Consider the following 17,997-nt stretch of genomic DNA (forward strand, 5'->3'; position numbering starts at 1 on the left):
GAAACAGAAATCACAGCTAATTGGGGGGAGGCTCATAGCATGTGTCCTGAAGGAGACAGGCTATGAGATGAGAGGGAACAGCAATTAGTGTGAGCTGAGCTCCTCTCAAGGGCCTGCAGTCAAACTGCCCGAGGCCTCAATGTAAACAGGTGCTAAACTGTAATAAATCAGAGATGCTGGCACTAATTAACACAGATTTCCACTCATATAATTTGTAAAAAAAAAAAAAAAAAATGCATGGGTTTTGATCCATTGCAGGAGATAGCACTCTGAACTAGGAATTTTTAAAACAAACAACACACCCTTCTTTGATTGGGTTCAATAGTTCTCTTTTGTGTTTTGAGGGTGTATGTTTGTATAAGTTGCAAGGTACTACTCCAGGCTTTGATACCAGCCTGAGACCAGCTGTCTGACAGGAGCCTAAACTTGGCAGTCATTACCAGCTGAAAGGATGAAACCAAACACCGAATGGTGTGAGGGTGTTTACCCAAACCGACTTCTTTCTTCATTTAAATTTGTCTTGTTGGAAACATTTCCAAAAAGGACAAGGTGTAGTGGCTCACACCTGCAACCCCAGCACTTTGGGAGGCCTAAATGGGAGGATTGCTTGAGACCCAGAGTTTGAGACCAGTCTATCAACATAGGGAGATCCCATCTCTACAAAACTAAAGAAAGTTAGCCTGGTGCAGTGTCGTGTGCCTGCAGTCCCAACTACTCAGGAGGCTGATGCAGGAGAATCACTTGAGCCCAGGAGTTCAAGGCTGCAGTGACCTATCACAGCATCACTGCACTCCAGTCTGGGTGACAGAGTAAGACCTCGTCGCCCCCGCAAAAAGAAAAAAGAAAGAAAGGAAAAGAAAACTTAGATAGCAAAAACAGCGAGAAAGTGGTAAGGTTAGGTAAGGTTTTGCCATCTTTTATTTTTCCCCCAGCACATTACATCAATTTTAGAAAGAGGAAGTGAATTAAGAATCAAATCTGTTTCTGCACAAAATGTTTATTCATAAGAAATCTGTTTCTCGGGGGCAAACTGGGTGATAGGTACTACATAGGACCTTTCTGTACTATTTTTTTTTCTTTCTTGTGAGTCTATAATTGTTTCAAAATTAAAAGGTTAAAATAATAAAATGATATTTAAAGCATAGATAAAAATGTCAGTTTCTTTTCCAGTGCACTAAATGCATAGCTGAAGCTCAAAAAAAGTTTGAACATCTTCTCTTTGAATAGATTTCAGGTTGCTAACAGATGTGTTACGCCCATATATTCTTACCTGCCTGTATTTGCAAGAGAATTTTATCACTTCATGCATTAACAATGCCAAGAGGTTAGTAGTATTATACCTCTTTTTAAAGGGGAGAAAGGAGAGAATCAGTCAGGTTATATAACTCATCTACATTTATCCAATTAGTGTAACTGGGTGGGATTTGACCTAAACCAGTGTAACTCCAAAACCTGACAACCTTGCAAATTAGCCTCCCAGCAGGCCATGCAAGAACCAGGAAAAGCTCTTTCCCAGCCATCCAGGCACCATGGTCCTCCTTGAATATGATTGACCTTAAAAGTTCTCTTTGGGTTTTTTCCCCTTGTTTTGTTTTTTGTTTTTTTTTTTTTTTCCTTCCCTGTAATTCTTCCACATGATCTACCCAAGAGTTTCATGCCTTGAGTAGATTATCCAGAAAGTGAAAACTTGACAGAATCACTAGGTCAAGCACTGACTCAGAAATTGTGTCCATTTGGACAGAGATTTGGCTCTACACACATCGCACACCCTCTATTAAATCACTTATCCACAACTGAGTATTTCTGGTGGTCCCATACTACGCTTTAGTGGCACTGTGAGACAGGCCCAACAAAAGCCAAGCGGACTAATGCTAATTATAGCCAGGCACATGCTAGCCCATGGCAGGAGGTAAGTAATTTTATCCTAATAGCCACTCCTCCAAGTAACTATTATCATCCTCAAGTTACATGTGGCTCCCAGAACAGTCAAATTCCTTGCCCAGATCTAGGCAGCCACTGTGTGATACATCTGGATAACTGTAACCTAGTTGGCAAAACCCAAACTTCTCTGGATTTACACTTCTTGTTAAGACTCGCGATCCATGAACCCAATAAACTATTCAAGAGCGATATGGGGGATAAGGGGGAAGAACTCATGAAGCAATGAACACAAAATGAATTATCACCCAAAGAGAAGATGAATGCAAGGGAGTCCCTCTAACTGTGGAATGTGAGACAGGCAGCAAGAACACGCAGGTTGGAATTTGCAGCTGGCCTGAGACTGAGCCTCTTTTGTTGCTTCCGTGTCATGCTCTTCCTTGCTCCCTCTCCATTCTAGCCACCTTTCGCTATATCGCCTCCTCCAGGGAGCTACACTGTTTTTCCCGCCCAGGCGTCCAGACTGACAATATCTTTGGCCTTGAATGTGCTCCCGGACACCTCCTTTACTCCTTCCCTTCTCCCCTCCCTCCTCTTCCCTTTCCTGCTTCCTTCTTTCTTAGAAGCCTTCTTTTGTTTCTTCCTTCCTTCTCTCCTCTTCCCTCCTCTTTTTTCTCCACTTCTGCTCCAGCAAATTTCTACTTATTATCAACACCTCAGCTCTCTTGTCACCTCCCCAGAGGAAATCTGGTCTGAATTCACAGAGTAGAACACATTCGCCTCTTATTTGTTTCAGAGCCCTCTTTGTTCCTACCTCTGAATACATAATCTTGATGGTTGATTTCTTGTTCAATACCTCTCTATTATATTAGATTTGAAACTCCATGAAGGTAGGGACAAGTTTTTTTGTTTTGTTTTGTTTTGTTTTTTTTACCTCTATATCCCTACAGCTTGCCCAGTGCCTGATAGTAGTAGGTAGAGGATGTGAATATCTATTTGTTAAATCAATACATGCCTGATCAGGCACTATTCATGGCATTTACCACAAATTGTAGTTTTATATATATCTGAAGTCCATTCATTTATTTTCACCTCTTCTAGGCTGTAAGCTCCATCAAAGGATTAGGTATATCTCTTACCTAATTGTATTTTTCAGCACCTAATAGAGCTCCTGATGCATGGTACATATTCAATAGATAGTAAATTAATGAATGATATTCCAAGAAAAAAGCTATAAATATCACCTACACTGTTATCAACTTTCTCATTGGACCAAACTGTCTTCAATTCTTCGTAGGTAAAAAGCAGAAATATTCATATCATTAGACTTGGGTTCTTATTGAAGTCTAGCCACCAATTGGATGTGAACATGGATTTTTAGATTACTTGCCAATGAAGACCACAATAGTTCGCTTTTCTTCATTCACCCCTTGAACAGTCTTCTCCCACATTTACTCTGAACTTGGCCATGTGATTTGCTTTGGCCAATGGGACCATGGCAACTAGGGTGCAAGCAGAGGCCTGGAAAAGGCTGGAGGCTGGAGCTTCCCCTCTTCCACTGCCCTTAGTGCCCCAAACCCACCGTGTAAATGGGCCTAGCTGGCCGCTAGATAATGGGAAGCTATGCAGAGGAGAACAGAGGCACCAGGCTGACATGATTGCCAACCAACAGATGCATGAGTGTGATAATCCTGGATCATCCAACTGCCTCTCAACCCACTAGCACACACCAGATGATCAGGTCTTGCTATGGGTCGAATATGTCCCTGATAAAATTCATTTGTTGAAGTCCTAACCCCCCAATACCTCGGAATGCCTTCTGACATGGAGACAGGGTCTTTAAAGAGGTAATCAAGTTACAATTGGGTAATTAGGGTGAGCCATCATTCACTGTGACTGCTGTCCTGATAAGAAGGGGAAATTTGGACAAAGACACAAGGAGAATGCCATGTAAACACAAAAACAAGGATACAAAGACACCCACAAGCCGGGGATAAAGGCCTGGAACAGATCTTCTCCTCACGGCTCTCAGGAGGATCCAACCCTGCCGACTCCTTGATCTCAGACTTCCAGAGGCCAGACTGTGAGACAATACAATTTGACCTTCTGTTTTGTTAGCCATTCAGGGCTCAGTCCTTTGTTATGAAAACCCTAGAAAATTAATACAGGTCCAGACCAAAAGAAGTGAGCAAGTGACACACACAATCATGAACTAAATACAATGGTTACTGCTTTAAGCCCCTAATGCAGCAAAAGCTAATTAATAAAGTGGTTAAACTACTCGAGTCTCCCTAGTCTTCAGTTTTCACAATTACAAAATGGGATTTTAAATATGTTCCTTACATGGTTATTCGTAAGATTAAGGAGGATAATGCTTGCAAGTCACTTAGCAATGTAATTGACTCATAATTAGCATTCAAAGAGTGCTTATTTTCATATTTTCCTTGGGGTGTCTGTTAAGTCAAAACCAGAGTTATTTACCCAAGAAAATATAAACTTCTACCTTTGAATTTATTGTAAATAATGTTGGAGTTTGTTATGGAATTCAACATCAATTTATATAAAACTAGAATGTCAAGTCTCCAGAAGAGGAAACAGGCCTTCGGCAAGATCAGCTTAAATGGACCAAGATTAAGGCAGAAAGAAAATGTATTAAGCAGCTAATATGTACCCAAACATTACTGCATGCCTTTATTTACAATGTTTTGTTTATTTATTGAAATATTTCTAAAATATAAATATTATCCTTCCATCACAATTGAGGAAATATCATTTCTTCAATGAAGGAAATATAGTCCTCAATTATCCCTAATTTTTTAAAAAAGTTTCTAAAATACAAATATTATTATCACTCAAACTGCTTGAGAAATAAACTTCAAAGTGCCCAAGATCCCACAGCTAATAATTAATACAGCAAGAATAAGAGGCAGGCATTTCTCCTTACTTCCCAGGTTCTCTCCTTAACACCTGGTCCATGTGTCTGGGATGGTCTCAGGAAGCCATTGCAAAATTAAGCCGCAAGATAATTAATGTCCACTATGCATATAAAGTGAGACTCGCAAAACCCGCCTTCCATGTTTGAATGTTGCCCAGCAGTTCCTTTTGTCGTGTTCTGGTAACTATGAAGTTGCCACATAAGGACACCGCGTGTCTTTAAAAACACCCTTTGCGTTGGAAGATTTCAGCCTCTGAAAGCTTCACGTATTGCACTCCAACCTAAGAAGAGGAAGTCCTGCCAGCCCTCAGGTCAGACCTCTCAGGTCTGTGGCTGCATTTCACAGGAAACCAAGCCTAAAACGGATCTATCAGGAGGTTTTCTGCTGAAGGGCACTGCTTAGCATTGAGAAGAATTCAACCCACCGCCTTACTAATTTCCAGCGCCCCGAGGTCTCTGCACTGCCGCCCCTCCTCACAGGAGACAGACACCTCAGCCTAGATCCCTTGGTGCTCTCCACGCTGTTCAGGTAAACTCATTAGGCCAGCTCTTCTGAGTGAGCGTCTCATGGTCATCTCCTTGTCGTAAATGATCATTAGGAAAGACCTGAGCAGCAAGGAAAAATGTGTTTCTAACGTGGAAGTCTGGGCCTTCTATATAGCATCAAAGGAGCAAGAAGAAAGCCCTGAACTCAATTGTTAAAGATCCTTTCATTCTTTTGGGGGAAGGAGTCAGGATACCTACCCACAGAAAATTAAAAGACGAAATGTTTTCAATCTTCTTTTCCTGGAGCTTGGACTCCCTGACTGTTTGCAACTGAAATCTAAAGACCAGGCCCCATGGCTGGCTTTCCTGGCTGACCTTCATTAACTAAACCCTCTAGAAAGAAAGCCTCCATTCAAAGTAGGTCATTCAAAGTAGAAGTTAACTCCTGGAGCCCTGTGGAAATATATTTTTAACATTTTCTAAAGTAATAGATTTTCTTTCTGCTTTGGTGTAGAGGAGACTTAGACTTTGGAATCACGCAGACATCCTTCCACTCACAAGAGTAAGGAGCTCAAAAGTGAGGTTAAAGTTGGGGTTAAATTCTCACTCTTGAAAAGTGCCGGGAGTCATCCCTACCAGGTTTTTCTTGGATAAAGCAAACAAACTGGAGTGAGACAGAAAAGAAAATAACTATCATCAAAATGTGGATACTTTGATTTTAAAAGGTGTTGATATGTCTGAACTTTTTATCAATACTGTTTTTATTACTTTACACCAGTGTTACTTATTTGGCTTCCCTGTTATGAGTATTACTTGTCTGTTATGTACGTGGCTATTTCTCTGGCTGTCTCCCTAAGTCGCACAGCTCCTCAGTACTGTTGTTCTTTGGATTTCCAGGAGCCTCCGAAACCACCAGGAATAATCATTTCAAATATCAAGAAGGCAATGGTAGGCCTGGTTAATTGAAGGCCTGCCAGAGAAATGACAGCACTTCAGAAATCCTCTGAGAAGCTTAAGATACAGTATGCCCTAGAGAAGTAGGAATGGCAACTGGCATTTACTTACCTTCAGCTCTTGCTGGCCTAGAGAGTTGGCTATTACTTTCCCTGGTTTACAGGTGAAGAACCTAAGTTCTTTAAGTAATATGTGCAAGGTTGTTCAGTCACGGATGTCAGTAACAGAATTCAAAAGGAAACTGATTTTCCTGACTGACTGATTGGAATGGTGAACAGTGTTAGTTTTCAGTTTCACAGAGCTCATCCCTAAACTCACTCCTGGGTGGTCTCTGACACCAACCATCTAAATGGTAGTATTTCTTTCTTATTCCCAACAAGCCCTCTCAGATGACTGTATAGGCAGGACCATTTGAAAACCAGTGCTTATAATCTTCTGTACCATCTGGCCAGCTCTGGCCTGAACACCAGGGGATTCTGTTTCTTGATCACTTTGCCATGAGTCAGGTGCTGTCTTAGAAAGACTGTAGGATTTGATGCCTGACCAAAATGGTGAGGATCCTGACTCTGCCACTTGGACCAGGAATGTTGTTTCATATATGATCCTCATTTCCTGCCCCTTTTTAATAGAGTAAGATCTCATAAGACTTGTATTGACAATTATTTAGCCTCAATAATGTAACATTTATATTACATGAAATATGGTGCATTCTTAACACTTAGCAAGTATTCAATAAGTGTTGACTTTTTTCTCTATTACTTTCCTTTCCTCACTCCAAATCAGTTTTGATTTTATTCTTAAAATATGACCACAATCACCATAGAATTGATTAATACACATAAGTTTACAAATATTGTATTTTAATAATCTCATTAGAGAATGGTAATATTCCACAGTTGTATAGCCTTATATAATGTAGGCTTTTGAATACATATTTACTTCTTGAATGATCTTAACAACTTAATGAAGTAGGCAGAGCACATATTAGAGCATTTATTTTTTATTATTTTTTTATTTTTATTTTTTATTTTTTATTATTATACTTTAGGTTTTAGGATACATGTGCACAATGTGCAGGTTTGTTACATATGTATACATGTGCCATGTTGATCTCCTGCACCCATTAACTCGTCATTTAGCATTAGGTATATCTCCTGATGCTGTCCCTCCCCCCTCCCCCAACCCCACAACAGTCCCCGGAGTGTGATGTTCCCCTTCCTGTGTCCATGAGTTCTCATTGTTCAATTCCCACCTATGAGTGAGAACATGTGGTGTTTGATTTTTTGTCCTTGCAATAGCTTGCTGAGAATGATGGTTTCCAGCTTCATCCATGTCCCTACAAAGGACATGAACTCATCATTTTTTATGGCTGCTTAGTATTCCATGGTGTATATGTGACACATTTTCTTAATCCAGTCTATTGTTGTTGGACATTTGGGTTGGTTCCAAGTCTTTGCTATTGTGAATAGTGCCACAATAAACATACGTGTGCATGTGTCTTTATAGCAGCATGATTTATAATCCTTTGGGTATATACCCAGTAATGGGATGGCTGGGTCAAATGGTATTTCTAGTTCTAGATCCCTGAGGAATCGCCACACTGACTTCCACAATGGTTGAACTACTTTACAGTCCCACCAACAGTGTAAAAGTTTTCCTATTTCTCCACATCCTCTCCAGCACCTGTTGTTTCCTGACTTTTTAATGATGGCCATTCTAACTGGTGTGAGATGGTATCTCATTGTGGTTTTGATTTGCATTTCTCTGATGGCCAGTGATGATGAGCATTTTTTCATATGTATTTTGGCTGCATAAATGTCTTCTTTTGAGAAGTGTCTGTTCATATCCTTTGCCCACTTTTTGATGGGGTTGTTTGTTTTTTTTCTTGTAAATTTGAGTTCATTGTAGATTCTGGATATTAGCCCTTGGTCAGATGAGTAGGTTGCGAAAATTTTCTCCCATTCTGTAGGTTGCCTGTTCACTCTGATGGTAGTTTCTTTTGCTGTGCAGAAGCTCTTTAGTTTAATTATATCCCATTTGTCAATTTTGGCTTTTGTTGCCATTGCTTTTGGTGTTTTAGACATGAAGTCCTTGCCCATGCCTATGTCCTGAATGCCTAGGTTTTCTTCTCGGGTTTTTATGGTTTTAGGTCTAACATGTAAGTCTTTAATCCATCTTGAATTAATTTTTGTATAAGGTGTAAGGAAGGGATCCAGTTTCAGCTTTCTACATATGGCTAGCCAGTTTTCCCAGCACCATTTATTAAATAGGGAATCCTTTCCCCATTTCTTGTTTTTGTCAGGTTTGTCAAAGATCAGATAGTTGTAGATATGCAGCATTATTTCTGAGGGCTCTGTTCTGTTCCATTGGTCTATATCTCTGTTTTGGTACCATTACCATGCTGTTTTGGTTACTGTAGCATTGTAGTATAGTTTGAAGTCAGGTAGCGTGATGCCTCCAGCTTTGTTCTTTTCACTTAGGATTGACTTGGCAATGTGGGCTCTTTTTTGGTTCCACATGAACTTTAAAGTAGTTTTTTCCAATTCTGTGAAGAAAGTCATTGGTAGCTTGATGGGCATGGCATTGAATCTATAAATTACCTTGGGCAATATGGCCATTTTCACGATATTGATTCTTCCTACCCATGAGCATGGAATGTTCTTCCATTTGTTTGTATCCTCTTTTATTTCATTGAGCAGTGGTTTGTAGTTCTCCTTGAAGAGGTCCTTCACATCCCTTGTAAGTATTTTATTCTCTTTGAGGCAATTGTGAATGGGAGTTCACTCATGATTTGGCTCTCTGTTTGTCTGTTATTGGTGTATAAGAATGCTTGTGATTTTTCACACTGATTTTGTATCCTGAGACCTTGCTGAAGTTGCCTATCAGCTTATGGAGATTTTGGGCTGAGACGATGGGGTTTTCTAGATATTTGACCTGAAGAATTTCTATTTTAAGGTGATTTCTACATAAAACTAATTTCATCATATTCTTATTTATTTTTTATCATTCGTCTATCAAAGCCTTGGGTGTCTTACAATTCCTCAAATGTGCTAATCTTCTGGAAATATTAAGATTTAATGAAAAATGATAGAAATTATTTTGGAATACCTTCCCAGCCAATTTCAAATCCTCAGAGTTTTTCACAGCACTGATACAAAGAAATTACTCAGTAATTATCTGTGGAACTATTCTTCCATAGCGGTTTATACTTTACAGAGTGCTTTCACTTTCATCATCTCATTTGGTCTTCAACATAATCCTATGAGCGAAGAAGGATGAGCACTCATAGCCTCATCTTTCAGATTAGAGAAACTGAGACTCAAGTTGTAGAATTCACTGTATAATTCAGCATACCTGGGCTGAAAGACTTGTCTCCCCATATTGCTAGATAAGTGATCCTGAATAAAAGAAGAGAAAAATAAATAGTTAATTATGCAAGGGGAAGTTTAATTCAGGAGTTGGGTTCTAAATGTACTCAAAGTTACAGATGAAATGATGATCTCATCTGGATCCACACTGTGCATTTGTTCACTGGACAGGCTTGGCTCTGGAGAAGTCTCTTCCACAGAATGACAGGATTGTTCAATGCTGAAAAATCTAGGTCATTTGGATTGTTGCTGTGCAATGGAAACTAAATTAAACAAAATGCCCTACATACGGTTCTGGTAAGGAATAAATGATATTATTATTATTATTATTATTGCTATTTGTATTAGTCCATTTTCACACTGCTGTAAAGCACTTCTCTGAGATTCAGCAATTTATAAAGGAAAGAGGTTTAATTGACTCACAGTTCCGCATGGCTGGGGAAGCCTCACAAAACATGCAATCATGGCAGAAGGGGAAGCAGCCACCTTCTCCACAAGACAGCAGGAGAGAGAAGAGTGAGGAAGAGCATGGAAAACTGCCTTATAAAACCATCAGATCTCATGAGAACTCACTCACTATCATAAGAACATCATGGGGGAAACCACCCCCATGATCCAATCACCTCCTCCCTCCCTCAGCACCTGGGGATTACAAATCGAGATGAGATTTAGGTGGGGACAGAGAGCTAAACCATATTACTACTACTATAAGTTGTATTACTCTTTTCCAGTCTTGTTTAGACTACCTGGGCTTTTGTGTTTCTCCTTTGGGTTTTAAATTTCCCTCAAAAATTTTTCAGGCTCTTCTGATCATGAAACAGCTCCTCAGAAAATCACCAGCATATACCAGCTGCTTAATAAATGACTGTTGAAAAAAATTACAGTGTTTTTGCCATTAGCCTTTAGATGTCCATGGGAATGGTGGGGTTTACTGGATCTATCTTCACCCCATCTTCACCACAGGGCCAGCCTGTAAATGGTGGTAAATATATAGCAATCCCTAAATCTTGGTTTATTTTCTTATACTTTTTTTCCTCTAAAATTTGCCTTCAGTACCATCTCAATGCATTAAACAATCAATGGAGAAACAATCACAGTTGGGTATGTTCTGATTTAATCCAGGCCTAGAAGTGCCTGCCTCTAATCAGTGTGTTTCTGCCATCATTTATGAAAGCCAAAAAAAAAAAAAAAAAAACAGGGGCGAAACAGAGGTAAACTTAAAAATAATAAAATAAAATATCTGTTAGGATTTTGGCAAACTTGGAGACTATTTTTCTATAGTCTCACTTTACGTGAACAGGAAAAATCACTTTAATAATAACAGCAGAGAGAAGGAAGATCCAAAGAAAAGAGAAGGAGGAGGACATGGAAGAAAAATGAAGGATAGAAGAAGGAAAGGAACATGAGAAAGCTAAATGAACAGGAAAAAGGATAAAAAGTCTATTCACTACAAAATGGAATAAAAGGAGAGAGAAAGAATCTTACCACTAAAGGAAGGAAACCCTTTCTGCAGAATCAGGCAGCTGAAGAGAAAAAAGGAAATGGTTTTTAAAAACAAAACTCAATAGGAATAATAAATTCAGAAACTATAGATTGCATCAGTTCATTAAGAGTGTTTTCAAAATCATTTAAAATAAAAATGAATGCACAGTCACATTGCCTTGAGATACTTAAGGGAAGTTACTCATTACCAAGACAGTTGCAAAATCATATAAAAATATGCCATACATAATAGCAGAAAAACTAGGAAAGCACTCTCCCTTACCCCTCAAAAAAAAAAAAGAAATCTATAATAATCCATTTAACTTCAAAGGCCTCCACTCAATGGAAATCCAATAAAATTAAATGTTATATTTAATTAAATTGAGCTGATTGACCTGACTGGGGTATAGAATTAGAAATCCAATCAGCATGTATTTTCCTCTAAGTATGAGCATCTCTAAAATGTAACTTTCTCATTTTTGATGTGAAAATTAAAGAAAATACATATAACTCTGAATTGGAACCAAATTAATATCATCTGTATCTGAGAAATCTTGACTTCGACATGTTTACTCAAAGCTCCTACGTGTGTGCAAACACACACACACATAGACACACACACACACACACACACACACTTCTGGCCCTCTTCTCCAAATATACACACACGCTCCCTTTCTCAATTCCAAAAATCATTCACCATTTTGGGTATGTGTGATGTGATTGTGCAGAAAAAGTCAGATGTGTATTGTGTGGGTTTTATATTCTTTTCCTTTTTTCCTGTTTTAATGATTAAAAAAAGCCTTAAGCCTTAATATAGACCTTATTCTTGAGCCTTGACCCAGTTTTAACTGCACAACTACCTCCTACGTTCTCGATTCATTCAAAGCTTTTCTTTAGCCATTCACAGTTTGCTTTTGGTCATTTCCTGTATCTAGAAGGTATCTTGTAGATATTATTAGAATGACATTTCCTAAGCTTTAAAATAAATAGAGGCCAGTATTTTCATAAGCATTATCTTCTAGGAATAAGTAACTAATGTTTGGGAGCAAAACTATTTCTTTACCCTAAAATCATTTTTTTCTTCATGAAATATTAATTTTGGATCAGGTGAAATGCAGCAGCAATATTTATGATAAATGTCTCTTTGCAAGCTCAGTTTGGTAGTACTTGTGAATTCCCGGTGGAGAACAAGAGTTCTCAAGGATAACAAGGAAATGCGATTGTTGCATTACATATTTCTAATTGTTTAAACTGCTTGTGATACCATAAGGGTATTAATTATTTTTGGATTAAGACACACATGAAAATCCAGCCTATTTATAAAACAAGTGTCTGCTTCTTAAAACATTCACTCAGACCCCAGGTGGGTTCTGAGCTCAGAAGCAGGCATCCTGGTTTTAGTGCCCAAATCGAATGTATGTTCTTTGGAAATCTTATGGATACTTTCATCTGCAGAACCCTGTTTTCTTTATTTTAGTTTTCTAAAATATAGGTGTGATTCTTTAACCCTCAAATCCATTATCTTTTATTTCATGCTTTAACTTCTGGGATTCATGTGCAGAACCTGCAGGTTTGTTACATAGGTATACATGTGCCATGGTGGTTTGCTGCACCCATCCAACCCATCATCTAGGTTTTAAGCCCCGCATGCTTTGTCCTAATTAGGTATTTGTCCTAATGCTCTCCCTCCCCTTGCCCCAAACCCCCCAACAGGCCCCAGTGTGTGATGTTCCCCTCCCTGTGTCCATGTATTCTCATGGACATGAACACGGATGAAGCTGGAGGCCATCATTCTTAGCAAACTAACACAGGAACAGAAAACCAAACACCACATGTTCTCACTCATAAACGGGGGTTGAGCAATAAAATCAAATCCATTATCTTTACAAAACATTTTCAAGCCACAAATTACTTAATGAGCTAATCAAATGTAATCATTGAAACCATCCGCCCCAAAGCTGTGGGGTGTGACCAAATAGATGGTTGAGGCAGGGGTCTCTCCACTCAGGATGTGAACCACCCTGTGTACCTCTCTTTGACATGGTCCCCTTTATACCTGGAGGAGAGTACAGTGAGCCCCGTAGGGAGACAACACACACTATTTCTCAAACTGGGGTTCATTTTGGATCCCCAAAGAGTTCTAGGTCAGGGTTAATAAATTATATGGGAACTGTAGATGGTGAAACCCTGTCTCTACTAAAAATACAAAAATTAGCTGGTTGTGGTAGCACATGCCTGTAATCTCAGCTACTCAGAAGGCTGAGGCAGCAGAATCACTTGAACCCGGGAAGGTAGAGGTTACAGTGAGCCGAGATCACACCATTGTACTCCAGCCTGGGTGACAAGAGTGAAACTCCATCTCAAAAAAAAAAAAAAAAAAGGGTGACACCAGGGATACTTGTGCTGATGGAACTGTTTTGTATTTGACCATGGTAGTGGATACAGGAAGGTATACATGAGATGGAATTATGTGGAACTAGGCATACATATGTATGTATTGCCTATTGTGTGATACACATACACAAATAATGCAAGTACAGATGAGGAAATCTGAATAAAATTGATGAATTGTATCCATCAAAAAAAAAAAAAAAAAAATTATATGGGAACTGTATTAATGAAATGAAAGCACAGAGTTCCAACCCAAAGTAAATTCATTATGAGCATATTCTGGCTCTTTTGCCTAGGCTTTAGGCCCTGATACACACTCAGGCAATTTTATTGCCCATGTTGGCATTTGCAATTAGATTTGCATTGGCATCTAGCACTCAGTACAGTGGTGTTTTTTCTAGTTGGAGAAATAAGCTGGCATCATGAAAACAGGCAGCCTCTCCCTGTGGACTCTGGGAGGACCCTGGGCTGCTTTGCACCTCCACACTGCTCCACCCAACACATCTCCTTCTGCCTGGTCCCTCCCTGACAGTGAGCCCCTGAAAGCACGGTGTGGTCTCCTCTTGAGACCTTCAGAGCTTCTTTCAGCTTCCCCACAGCAGAGTCGACTCTGGACCTATTAATATCACCCATGCCAAGTGCCCTGCTATGACTCCGGGTTCCACAAGCAGAACTGACAGATGACACCTCAGTGTCACTTCTCTTTGACAGAGAGAGCTATGCATGGGCTTTATTTCTGTGGCTAACCAGGAAGAGAAACTGAAACAATTCCTACAGAAAGTGAATGCACACACACCATGAGATGTGCTCCATTTCTGGGGCATTCCAGCTTCTCAAGGTCTCCAAATCAAGGCAAGAAGATGTTGCATACTCTTTGATCTGGGTCAGATCTTGAAGTAAGACCTCTTGGAGAAAGACCTGCAAGGCTGATGCTCCACAGCCTACAAGTCCTGCCTCCCCTTCCATTATCATAGCCCATGTGGGAGTTAGGGTTACTTCTTTTTTTTATTAACATTAGGTATTTATCCTAATACTATCCCTCCCCCAGGCCCCCCACCCCTGACAGGCCCCAGTGTGTGATGTTCCCCTCCCTGTGTCCATATGTTCTCATTGTTCAACTACCACCTATGAGTGAGAACATGCAGTGTTTGGTTTTCTGTCCTTGTGATAGTTTGTTGAGAATGATGGTTTCCAGCTTCATCCATGTCCCTGTAAAGGACATGAACTCATCCTTTTTTATGGCTGTGTAGTATTCCATGGTGTATATGCGCCACATTTTCTTAATCCAGTCTATCACTGATGGACATCTGTCCTATCAACATAATGTTGGAAGTTCTGTCCAGGGCAATCAGGCAAGAGAAGGGGAGTTGGGGTTACTTCTAACAGGAGTTGTGGTGAAGCTGGGTAAGAACCTGTTCCATAGAAAGCTGTGTAGATCCCTCTGGGGCATATTTTTCCCTGTGTTCCCATAATACCTTACACTCTATGCTCTCTAATTCCTAGGATCTGGAATGTGACGGGCACATAGTAAAGCCTCATAAATAGTTGCAGTTACAGTAGTAAACTCTACCCTGTACAATTGCAAGAGCCTGGACTTTACTTCTTCACTGCCTATAAATAAGACCTGAGAGAGAAACTGATTCTTGACATGATTAGAAACCTTTTCCATGATCAAATTGTTAAAATTTTTAGTTGTGATCGGTTTTTTAAAAACATTCCACTAAAAATTGACTCAGAAATAATTTTAAGTGTATGGAGGATTATTTACAAGCAGTGCCAGTTCCTAAATGTCTATTTAAGATGTGTTTGGAACAACAAGGTGAATGAACATGTGATTATTTGGTGCTTTCCATAAGAATGAGAAAAATCAGTGTGTTCACTGACAAGCTGCCAGTCAGTGGTGCTGGATAGATGGAGATGGGAATAGACTGACGCTCATGTCCACTCCCTTCTGCCTCCCTGCCTGTTAAAATACCTGGGACATTTAGACAATGTTCATACCTGGGCTTTTCCCTAAAACAAATGAATCAAACTTTCTGGGACATTATATTTTTTAAGGTTTCCAGGTAATTCCAAAGCATAGGTGGGTACAAGATTCTATGATTACATCAGTGGTTATTAGCAGATGCTTACCTAAGCATCTTTCATTTCTAACTAAGTGCCACTTTAAGGCACTTAAAGTGATATAAGGCATTTAATTGATCTTCAAGTTCAGATTCATATTAACCACTCTTTCCCTCATGTCTTAGATATGGTATTTTTTCAAGTAATCCTCGTAAGAGTCCTAAGGGTAGCTGTTGTGCTACCTGCATTTTACAGATAAGCACACGGAGGCTCAGAATGGTTAAACAGTTGTCCTAAAGCATAACTGTGAGAAACAAACTCACCTGTCCAAACACAAAGAATGGACTCAGAGATCCGGAGAACAGCAAAAGTGAGACTTTGAATGGCGGTCTTGCAAGATCCAGTGTCTGGCATGCACTCACACCCAGCAATTTCAATTTCAACAAGCAATTTATCCCATAGTGCGCAGGTCCCTCCCCGACTTCCTCATAGGCTGAGTACTATGGGTCACAATCTTCCCTGACATTGCCTATTGATTGTCAGGCAGGAACTCTAGGTGGTTTTTTTAGGGTTGTCTTGCTGCATTTTGTCACAGCCCACAATGCGTTGCAATCTTAGTTAGTTCAGGGGCTCTTTAAGTATTTGACTTATGACCTAAGTAGCTGCGTAGGCTGATAAAAAGAGACAAAGCGAGCTATTTTGCATACTAGCAAACTTCTATCTTAGACTAAACTTCTTTAGTTCGGGTGAGGGCAACTAAGTTGGGGGGAAGCTGTTTCTTCTATGGTTTGCTGATCTAAGCCAATTCCAGGCACTTCATCTTGAAAATGGACCACGGTATGCATTATTTCCTTTATAACTAAAACATGTTTGGTTTTGTATAAAATGAGGATCATAATACAGACCCTATGAGGTAACTGAGGTGGGGAGATGGAGGATATATAACAGGTGATCTGTGTTCACTGCCTTGTCTTTGAAAATGCACACATGAGGAAGGGAAGGGCCCTGTATTCTCTATAATTTATTACCTTCAAAAAGCCAGTGGACATAAGACTCTTTCTGACTGACTCACCACATCCTTTGCACAATGGCTAAGATCAGATCAGAGTGTGGTGCTTTCAATGTGTCAGCCATTCTGAGTAGAGCACAGCTGTTTCCCCTGTAGAATGCCATGTCTTCTGTCTTGCTGATGACACTTTGTGGCTAACTCAGTCTCTGGTGAGGGTTACTAAGGCCTGAAATTCTGCTTTCTTTCTTTTTTTTTTTTTTTTTAGGTGGAGTTTCACTCTTGTTGCCCAGGCTGGAGTGCAGTGGTGCAATCTTGGCTCACTGCAGCCTCCACCTCCCTGGCTCAAGCAATTCTCCTGCCTCAGCCTCCGGAGTAGCTGGGATTATAGGCGCCCACCACCACGCCCAGCTCAGTTTTTGTATTTTTAGTAGAGACAGGTTCCACCATGTTGGCCAGGCTGGCCTCAAACTCCTGGCCTTAGGTGATCCACTCGCCTCGGCCTCCCAAAATGCTGGGATTACAGGCATGAGCCACTGCATCCAGCCTCAAATTCTGCTTTTTAAAATGTCAGAAGAATTTGGGATCTCTCTATAATATTTTTAAACAATAAATAAAGACAATAAAGTGCTTGCAACTCTCGAAAGCTACTAATATTTTTAACTTTTATTCAAATTTGAAAATACAAGCCTAATAAGCACTGATATTACCAATCAAATAATATACAGAGATTTACATATAAGGCAAAAATTAAGGATTCCTCCCTGATGCCTCACGTTTCCATGCCTGCTATCCTAGGTGTTAGCAATCTGGCAGAATCTCCTGCAATTTGGCTCTGCACAGAGCTCTATTGGAGAAGACAATAAAATATAAGAAATGTAATGACATACTCTAAGTTTTGAAACCATTTTTGTCACCAAATATTGATGGATTGTATTTTTTTTTAATGAAACTATTTCCATTTCTTTGAGCTGAAAAAGACCTGTTTGGCCTAAGCTGCTCATTTTTCAGGTGAAGAAACGAAAGCCCAGAAAGCTCCAATGCCTTACTCAAAGCTGCACAGTGCATGGCAGGGCTGGGGCTGGAAGGCAGCTTCCTTGGCCACCTTGTCAGACCTCTGATTCGAGGCATAAGCCTTGCAGGGAACTGTCCTGCATCTGTGGTCCCCTTACTCTGTACACAAGAACTGGCCAAGATCCAGGCACACAGGGAGCCGTCTATAAAGACTAATTTATTTTGTCCCATTTCAAAGCTACTTAATGCATTCTGAAGAATGAAGTAGCTGTATAAGCAGCTATCATTAAGTGGTAGATACTCTTAAGGGATGGGGGATGGATCTGTCCTGTATGACTGTAATCAAGTAATTTAATCTCTATATAAATACTAATATTCAAAAATTGTCATCAATAACCCCACATACCCAAATATAA

The 17,997-nt window shown here is 39.9% G+C and overlaps 1 protein-coding gene across 1 annotated transcript in view; it reads left to right on the forward strand.

The window, feature by feature from the left end:
- Positions 1-5,144: 5,144 nt before the first annotated feature.
- The window catches only part of CLNK (cytokine dependent hematopoietic cell linker), a 194,558-nt gene continuing 181,705 nt past the window's right edge, over positions 5,145-17,997 (forward strand). Inside the window, exon 1 of the mRNA XM_003258488.4 lies at positions 5,145-5,342. The gene's annotated coding sequence lies outside the window, so the exon portion shown is untranslated. The remainder of the gene's footprint in view (positions 5,343-17,997) is intronic.

Source organism: Nomascus leucogenys, chromosome 20 (assembly GCF_006542625.1).
Source record: "Nomascus leucogenys isolate Asia chromosome 20, Asia_NLE_v1, whole genome shotgun sequence".
Taxonomy (NCBI): Eukaryota; Metazoa; Chordata; class Mammalia; order Primates; family Hylobatidae; genus Nomascus; species Nomascus leucogenys.